This window comes from Pseudorca crassidens, chromosome 5 (assembly GCF_039906515.1).
Source record: "Pseudorca crassidens isolate mPseCra1 chromosome 5, mPseCra1.hap1, whole genome shotgun sequence".
In the NCBI taxonomy this organism is placed as follows: domain Eukaryota; kingdom Metazoa; phylum Chordata; class Mammalia; order Artiodactyla; family Delphinidae; genus Pseudorca; species Pseudorca crassidens.
Genome location: NC_090300.1, coordinates 107,320,606 through 107,330,099, shown reverse-complemented (window position 1 = coordinate 107,330,099; position 9,494 = coordinate 107,320,606).

The following is a 9,494-nucleotide window of genomic DNA, read 5'->3' as shown; positions in this document are numbered from 1 at the left end:
ATATGAAAGAAGAAGGGAAATGTGAAAGATGAAAGTAAAAATCAATGAAGTAGAAATCAGAAGAAAAATAGACAAAATGAATGAACCAAAATGAATGAATGAATAACCAAATTTATAGTTATTCATAAAATTGTATGAAACTGATGAACCCACAGTCTGACTAATCAGAAAGAAAAGTAATAAGACATAAATTCTACATCAGACATGAGAGAAGTGACATGACTACTGATTCTACAGATATTTAAATATAAATGATTATCATGAGCAACTTTATGCCAACAAATTTCACAATATAGGTGAAATGAACAAATTCCTTGAAGGACACATACTACTATTATATTTTTTAAAAATATATGACCTTAGTAGCTCAATCTAGATATTTAAAAAATTGAATTTATAGTTAAAAACCTTCCCACAAAGATATCTCCAGACCCACATGGCTTCATCATGAAATTCTACCAAACAATTAATGTAATAAGAGCACTTTTGTGGATAAAAGAAAAACAGACAAAAGAATCCTTTGATCTATAATCCATAAAACTTAACTCAAAATGTATCATAGGGCTTCCCTGGTGGCACAGTGGTTGAGAGTCCGCCTGCTGATGCAGGGGACACCGGTTCGTGCCCCATTCTGGGAAGATCCCACATGCCGTGGAGTTGTGGGCCCGTGAGCCATGGCCGCTGAGCCTGTGCATCCAGAGCCTGTGCTCCGCAACAGGAGAGGCCACAACAGTGGGAGGCCCGCGTACCGCAAAAAAAAAAAAAAAAATGTATCATAGACTCAAATATAAAATCTAAAACTACAAAATTTCTAAGAGAAGATCTTTATAACTTTGGGTTTGGCAAAGATTTCTTAGATATAACACTAAAAGTATGATCCATAAAAGAAAAAAATTATAAATTGGTGTTCATGAAAATCAAGAACTTCTGCTCTTTCAAAGACACTATCAAGAGAATGAAAAGAGAAGCTACAGACTGAGAGAATATATTTGCTAGGTAATGTACCTGGTAAAGTACTTATATCCAAAATATATAAAGAACTTCCATAAATTAAAAATAAGAAAACAACCCAATTTAAAATTTGACAAAATATTTGAATATACATTTCACCAAAGAAAATATACAGATGGCAAGAAGCATATCAAAATGCTTAACATCATTAATCATTAGGGAAATGTATATTAAAACTACTTTAAACCTATTTACAATATCTAAAATTATAAAGACTGAACAAATCAAGTCTTTACGAGGATGAGTAGCAACTGGAAATCTCAAAATCTGCTGGTGGAAATATAAAATGGTACAACCACTTTAGAAAACCATTTTGTGTTTTCTTAAGAAGCTAGACATGTACCAACCACATAACTAGCCATTCCATCCATTTACCCAAGACATATAAAAGCATATGTCTGTACAGAGACTTATACAGAAATATTTATAGCAATGCTATTTGTAAAAGCTGAATTTAGAAACAGCTCAAATGTTCATTACCTGGAGAATCAATAGACAAATTGTTGTATATCTAAACAATGGAGTACTACTCTGCAATAAAAAGGGATGAATTACTGACACACCCAACAACATGGATGAATCTAAAAATATAAAACAAAACATTGAAAATAGAGGGATTGAGGCCAGTTCATGTAGAAACCTTCCAAGAATTTTGTTTTAAAAAGAACTGGGGCTTCCCTGGTGGCGCAGTGGTTGAGAGTCTGCCTGCCAGTGCAGGGGACACAGGTTCGTGCCCCGGTCCGGGAGGATACCACATGCCGCAGAGCGGCTGGGCCCGTTAGCCATGGCCGCTGAGCCTGCGCGTCCGGAGCCTGTGCTCCGCAACAAGAGAAGCCGCAACAGTGAGAGGCCCGCGTACCGCAAAAAAAAAAAAAGAAAAGAAAAAAAAGAACTGGATAATGGAGAAGTTGGTGGAAAGGGCCTGAAAGTGAAAGTGAAAATCAAGAGATTTTATTTTTAAGGTGGGGGCAGGGATCCTAGATGGATGCATGACACCATGAAAGAATCTGCAGTGGGAGAAAATTTGTGGATGCAGAAGAAAGAGGGTGTCATTTCCAGAGCAAGTGAAGCAATTGGCCTTAAAAGAAACAAGGATTCCTCCATTTTAAAGGGAGATCAGACAAAGCAAATGGGTACTCTTGTTTGTAGATTGGTAGAAATAGTAGAGATTTTGAAAGGTCTCTTCTCACTTTGAGTTTTCTCACAAAAATAGGAAAGATGGTCATCTGAGAGTGAAGAATGAGAAGAAAGAAGAGAGGTGTTACATTTTGAGAAGAGAGGAAATAGTAGGGACTGGGAGAGAGTATGGACTAAATACAGTGATTGTCACGTAGCATTAAGAGTCCACTTAATGTTATTAATTTAAAGTGAAACAGCCATATCCTCCTACACAGGTGCTGGCACAGAGAAGAAGAGTTGGATTTACCCCAAATTGTGGTCTAACCAATTGAGGAAAATGAAGTGAGAGATGGGCAAGAAAGTTGAAGGTGAATGCAAGGGAGTGAATTTAATGATTGGCTAAAAAGTGTAAGCTGGTGAAGAATGAAATGAGGGAAAGAGGGGAGTAAAAGAAAACAAGGACATGATAAGATCAGGTGAAGGGGCTAAAGAATTGTTGGATTTACCATCCAGACAGCGTGAGATGAAGAGACAAAAGTGGTTGTCAGAGGGATGCTTGAAATTGAGATTTTTGATGATGTTATTATAGATATTGGTCATGATCAATCTAGGGTATGCTCAAGGGAGTGAAAACCTAGGTGGGATGAACAAGGAGTTCAAGGAGCTGAGAAGTCAATGTTTTGGAAGTATCAGCCACGTGGACACTGAAACCACCAAATGTGGTTTTAGAGTGACAGTAACTCAGATACAAAAGCTTTCAAGATACAGGATGCAGTGGGAGTGGAGATTATGACCCAGTGGTAGGTAATTATTGCAACAATGAAGGTAATGCATACCATTGTCTGGTACATAAAATTCAAAGTTAAGGGATCTTAGAGAAAAGGGAGAGAGAACGGTCAAGAGACAGCAATTCAGATCAAGAAGGACACTCACTCCACTTTCAGGCTCAGTGGTATAAGAAAGGCCTATGGGGGAAGCAGTGTTCTTAGGGGAGATTTAAATTTATGTTAGAGCAGGAAATAAAGGGAACATTCTGAAAAAGCTTAAAAATATGGGGAGTTTTTTTTCTAGTAATGTACTGTGTGCTCCAGAATACTCAGTGGAAGGATATCAGAAGGTGGGGATGGCTAAGAGATGAAGAGAGATCTGGAAATGTATAGTCTTCAGTGACATTGAGCATAGAAGATGAGGATGACCTGAGAGTCTGGGCTTCTTGTGGTCACTTATGTGATCAGGACAGAGACCTGTCGATATTATTTCTTGTGGTTTCAGACAAAGAGAAATCATGGCAAGGTCATGATTCTTGGAGAAAAGTTTGGGATTAGTGTAGACCTGAGGCCTCAACTTCCTTCTTCTAATTGGAAAAGTAGTGACTGGGGAAGGGGTCCCTGTATTCTGTTATTTTATTTTTAAATTATAAGCATAGACATGAACAGTAGTAGACAGATGGACTCTGTTTTTCAATGCCTCTAGAAATTCATTTAAAAATCTCTGGAGTCCTGATTTGGTTCACCATAAAAATCTCTGCAGTACTGATTTGGTTCACATTACTGAAATCATAATGTTAGTCATACATGCCTCAGAGGGTGAATTTAATTTAGAAAACGTTGACATGGAATTTGAATATAGACTGTATTTGGATACTAAATATATTTAATTACATTCCATGAATATATTCCCATTTCACTTTACTTGTGGCAAGATTATGATTATTCTTGCACTTACTGAACACAAAATACCAGCTAGTCTCTTTTTATTTTGCATTACTACAAATGTTACAGAAATATATTTAAATATACTTATCCATGCATTATATAAAAAGTAAAATAAATTTTATGATAAAATTTCTTGGCTTTAACGTGATGTAAAAGTTTCTAATATATGACTACTATAAACTTTGAGAACATTGATGCCCTTATAAAAAGTTGAGTACCAGGAAGAGGTTTGTGGTAATAACCTGGAAAGAAAAGAACTACATTAAACAGGAGTGCCTCATCATGGCTTTTTTTTCCTCCATAAAACTGTACAACTAATTCATTTTCACTTAAGTAATGAGTAAGTTATTCATGAATAGGGACTTAAAACTCACTCCAAGCTTAATATCTGACAAATAAACTATAGGTAAACTACAGCTAAATCAGGGAGATGATTAGATTAGTTATGGAGGAATTTGGGTTCCAAAGGTTAGAAATATATGCAAAGTATACCACCTCTTGATGTTATTAATTTTATTCCAAATCCAATGGGGGTTCATAGTCCCAAGAGAATATTTACTGGGTTGTGAAAATGTATAGGATTTACACTTTCTCAAATATTTCATTTCTGGAGCAGTATCAGGGATCACAAGCATTACAAGTCTACCTGCTGGGAGAGCATTAAAGAATCTTTGCCAGCCTATCCATTTGGACATGTTATTCATATAGAAAAAATATTAACCTTTCTTCTTATTTGAGAATACTGTCATTTCTCCAATGCTTTTCTGACCTATTTTCCCACCACTTAACTTGGTCACCTTGAAATAAATCTAACAGAATGAGTTGTAATTCCTCCTGGGACAACGGGTTTACAATATATATGTAACCACCCACAAGAAGGGATATGATGTCTGCTATTTAGCAACAAACCAATGATGATAATAAAATCATTAATTCTGTCAATATAAATGCTAATAGAAAAGGAAAATTGGATCCATGCCTGGTATCACATTTTCTCTGATAGGAAATTAGAGCAGAGAAATTGAATATGACAAATCTTAACATTTAAAGACTAACATCAAAATTGTAGTCTAGAGAACACAATAAATGGCAGAATGCTTAATTAAACTGTGCTTTTGTTAGGACAGGATGAATAGCTTCTGCCTGGCCAACAAAGTGATCCACAGTCTCCCAGAGGGATTCTTAAAAAATATAGCACAAAATAAAGGCCATAACGTTAGCAAAAATCAAGCTGACAATCCTGCACTAATTATCTTTGGTATCACAACACTGCTAATTGAGCTGCAGTCTGAAACATAATAGAGGTGAACTCATTAGCAGTGCCTTGAACTAATGTTTGTAAGGGGAGCATTTATTGTTTGCTAGTTCTTACATAGCTCAATATTTCACAGCAGCATATTAAACAGAACCTAACTTGATTTGTGAGCATTTTTTTAACCTCTTGGTATAAATGACTTCCTTTGAGGGAAAACAAATTTAAATAAATTGGAGAGTATTTGACTTTAGGGAAAAAATCAGGCAACTGATGAAAGGATGATGTTTAAAAGTTTTCACTTTTGAGAAAAAACTTTAAAGTACCTCTAAAGTCAGCCTTGGAAATCTTCCCATTAAACTTTACCTATACAAAATTTTTTAAAGTCTATAATAGATATTGGAATATATTTTAGCTTTCTCTACAGTTTGATTACTTTTAGTGAAAATTTAGTGAAAATTTACTTATTTTAATAACACTAATGGAAATGACTTCTACTGTTTTATAAAACAAAAAGTGTGTAACTTTTGTGTTTGGAAACTAACAATGGTATAATCGTATGATTGGGTTTTTGTTGGTTATTTTTAATTTAGTTTAGTTTACTTGCTTATTTGAGTGTAGGGGCATAATTGAATTACTTAGGGATATAATCTATTCTATTTTTATTTGGCAACATCTATTTCAGGTCCTTCTTCCTTCACTCTTCCCATCCTATGTAGGCACAGTGTATAAGATAAAGAATTCGTGTAAATGTCAACAAGAAGCTTCATCACCCTTGAATAGCCACCATTTGCAATGACTGTGTAATGATACTCTAATAATTTATTTCACAAATATTTAATGTGTAGTGCTCTTTATTTCCCTGTAATACATTCCTATAAAACTTTTTCTTTAGTAATTTCCTGTAGAAATTTTATTTGATTTTCATTTTATTCAAACTAGTTTTAACTGTGTGGTTAAATGAAGCTATGAATATTCTCTATCTGAAATTGCATTTCAATGCCCATTTTTCTATGGTAGATTTTTGTCAGAAACATTTAATTTTAAAGACCCTAATGCTATCAAGTGCCCTGCAAAGGAGAAACACATGTTTGTAACCTTTATCCTAAGCATGGTATTTCTTCTATTTCTATATATTTCTTACAAAGAAAATTAAAAGGTTTTTAACAAATAATACAATTCATACTATATGGGTATTAAAGGAAATTAGCTATAATAGTAATATGTATTATGCTTTCTTAAAATTGTCATCAAATCATATTGTTTAAATTAATCCATGCCCATTTCAAACATCATTCTCCACCTAGCCATTTAATATCTAAGACAAATGTTAACATTTATACACATCAGCAAATAGAACAAACATTATGAGTACATAGCTTTATAAAAAAAGATAATGCAGAAATTTAATAGCTGCATTTCAAAGCATTACCTGTGTATGTTTAAAATATGAGTACTGAATTCCTGTGTATGTTGTATCTATGTACAGATATACACATATATATGAACTTAAGAATTTTATAGCTTGGTAGTTATAAATTTAAGATCACAGAGTAGAATTAGTACATCTGAAGTTACACAAAGTCTGAGTTAAAAAAAAAAAACTGGAAAATGAAGCAAAAGAATTTACATAACTTCTCCTTAGTTGGTTAATAAAATTCTAATAATCTTGAATTGATGTAGGATGAAGATCTAGGAAAATTATGACCTTGAAAGAGTGCATTGCATTATCTATCCTACTCATTATCCAGTGGTCTCCAGGCTATGACCTTGAAGTGCTCTGAAAAGGACAGCTTGTCTTTTTTGTGCTGCCTGAGAAGATGTGTGCACCTATGATGACAAGTTTTAGAAGTCTCAATACTATCTTCTTTCACATAGATAAAAAGAAATTTTAATTGATTAATTTATTCTGTAAATGGATTGCTTTATTACAGTTCATTTAGTAGATTCTGTGCTTCTTAAAAAAATTCTTTCTAATATATTTTAAATTCCTTAGGTGTCCTCTCATGACCAGAGAAATTAGAAGTAGAAGCTATAACCAAACACTGAGGAATACTACCAATACATATAAGACACACACACACCTGCACACACTTGCAGAGCACTACCTCCAGCTTCTTCCAGAAAAAGGTATGTGTGGGGTACCTCTGTCTTAATCCACATCTAAGTACATTGGTAAAAATGAAACAATAAGAACAAAGGGCAGTAACTTCTTTCTAAAATAAAACAAAACTTGAATTTCTAGTCTTCGTTCGTAAAATATTTTATTTTGCCAGAGTACCTAAAGTTCCACTCTTAATTATCTCATGTTTTTGAAGGAAGGGAAACACTGAAACTATCTAATGAGGTTCCTGAATGGATTAATGCAAAGTAACTAAAGCATTTTTAAAACATGGAGAGGGCCAGATCAAGATGGGGAATAGAAAGACGTGGGGCTCACCTGCTCCCACAAATACCTCAAAAATACATCTACATGTGGAACAGTTCTCTCAGAATACCTGCTGAAAGCTGGTAGAAGATCTCATGAAACCAAAATTGCAAAAAAGATCACCATGTAACCAGTTAGGATAAAAGAAAAAAAAAAAAAAAAGGAATCAAACCTTTCCTTGTGAAAGAGGAAAGGTTTCCTCACCCTGTGAAGCCCCTTCACCTGAGGGGAAATCAGCCCGGACAGAAAGGGAGCTTCAGAGGCTTAAAGGAGAGCACAGCAGCTGGACTGTGGCAGGCAGAACAGAGAAAGACCAGCACAGAGTTCCTGGCAACCTCCCCACATTCCCCGGCCTGAGACGTGCATCTGCTGGTACGTGTGGGGACTGGGTGCTGAAACTAGGGCTTCAGCAGATGGACCCAGGGAGAGGACTGAGATTGGCTGCGTGGAGACAGCCTGGAGGAGCTGGAGTGTGATCCAAGCTGCAACCAGGGATGCGTGCAGGAAGGAGCCCGGGTCCACCGCTGAAGCCTCATTGTTACACAGGGATGCTCCCACATAAAAGCAGCCCTTCAAGACCACAGTAGATAACTGTTTCTCCTAAACTTACAGAGTCAGAGGAATATAAGTAAAATGAAGAAACAGAGGATCCCAAGCATGATGAACCCAAACAGACCTACACCAAGACATATTAAAATTAAAAAGGCAAAAGTTAAAGGTAAAGAAAGATTTCTATAGGTATCAAGAGAAAAACAGAGTTAATTACAAGGGAACCCCTCATAAGGTTTTCAGCCGTATTTCTCTACAGCAACTTTTCAGGTCAGAAGGGCATGGCAAGATATATTCAAAGTCCTGAAAGGGAAAACCCTGCAACCTAGGACACTCTACCCAGCAAGATTATAATTTAGAATATAAGGACAGATTACGAATTTCTCAGACAAGCAAAAACTAAAAGAACACAGCAATACTAAATTTATCCTAAAAGAAATATTGAAAGGTCTTCTCTAAATAGAAAAGAAGCAAGAATCTATAGGAAAGAGAAAGTCACAATTGGAAATCACTTAAATAAGCCAATACACATATTTTTTAAAAAACCAAAACATTTTTTGTGAAAGTGATGATAACTACAATGAACAGCAAAGGGATATACATGAAGATGTAAAAGACAACATCAAAATCATAAAATGCGGGGAAGGAGAGTAAGAAAATGTAGATTTTTTTTTTAATGTGTCTGAGCCTATATGACTACCAGTCTAAAGCAAGTAGATATAGTAATGGGTTAACATACTTGAAAAACAGGGTAACCACAAATTAAAAACATACAATAGATTCACAAAAAACAAAATGAAGAGAACACGAACACAATACAAAATAAAACCATCAAACAACAAAAGGAAAAACTAAAAAGAAAAAGGAACAAAGAAGAAATACAAAATCAACTGGAAAACAAGGAGTAAAATGGCAAAAAATACATATCTATCAATAATTACTTTAAATGTCAATGGGCCATATGCTCTAATCAAAAACACAGAGTAGCAGATTGGATAATGAAACAAGAGCCTACAACATGTTGCCTACAAGAGATCCTCTTTAGGGCAAAGGATACACAAAGATTGAAAGTGAGAGGATGGAAAACAGTATCTCATGCAAATAGAAACAACAAGAAAGCAGGGGTAGCAATACTCATATCAGACTCAAATAGACTTTAAAACAAAGGTCATAAAGAAAGATAATGAGGGACACTATAAAATGATGAAAGGACCAATACAAGAAGAGGATATTACACTCATTAACATTTATGCACCCAATATAGGAGCACCTAAATGCACAAAACAAATACTAACAATCATAAAGGGAGAAATTGTCAGATATACAATGATAGTAGGAGACTTTAACACCCTACTCACATCAATGGTCAGATTTTCTAGAAAGAAAATCAGTAAGGCAACAGAGATACTAAATGATACAA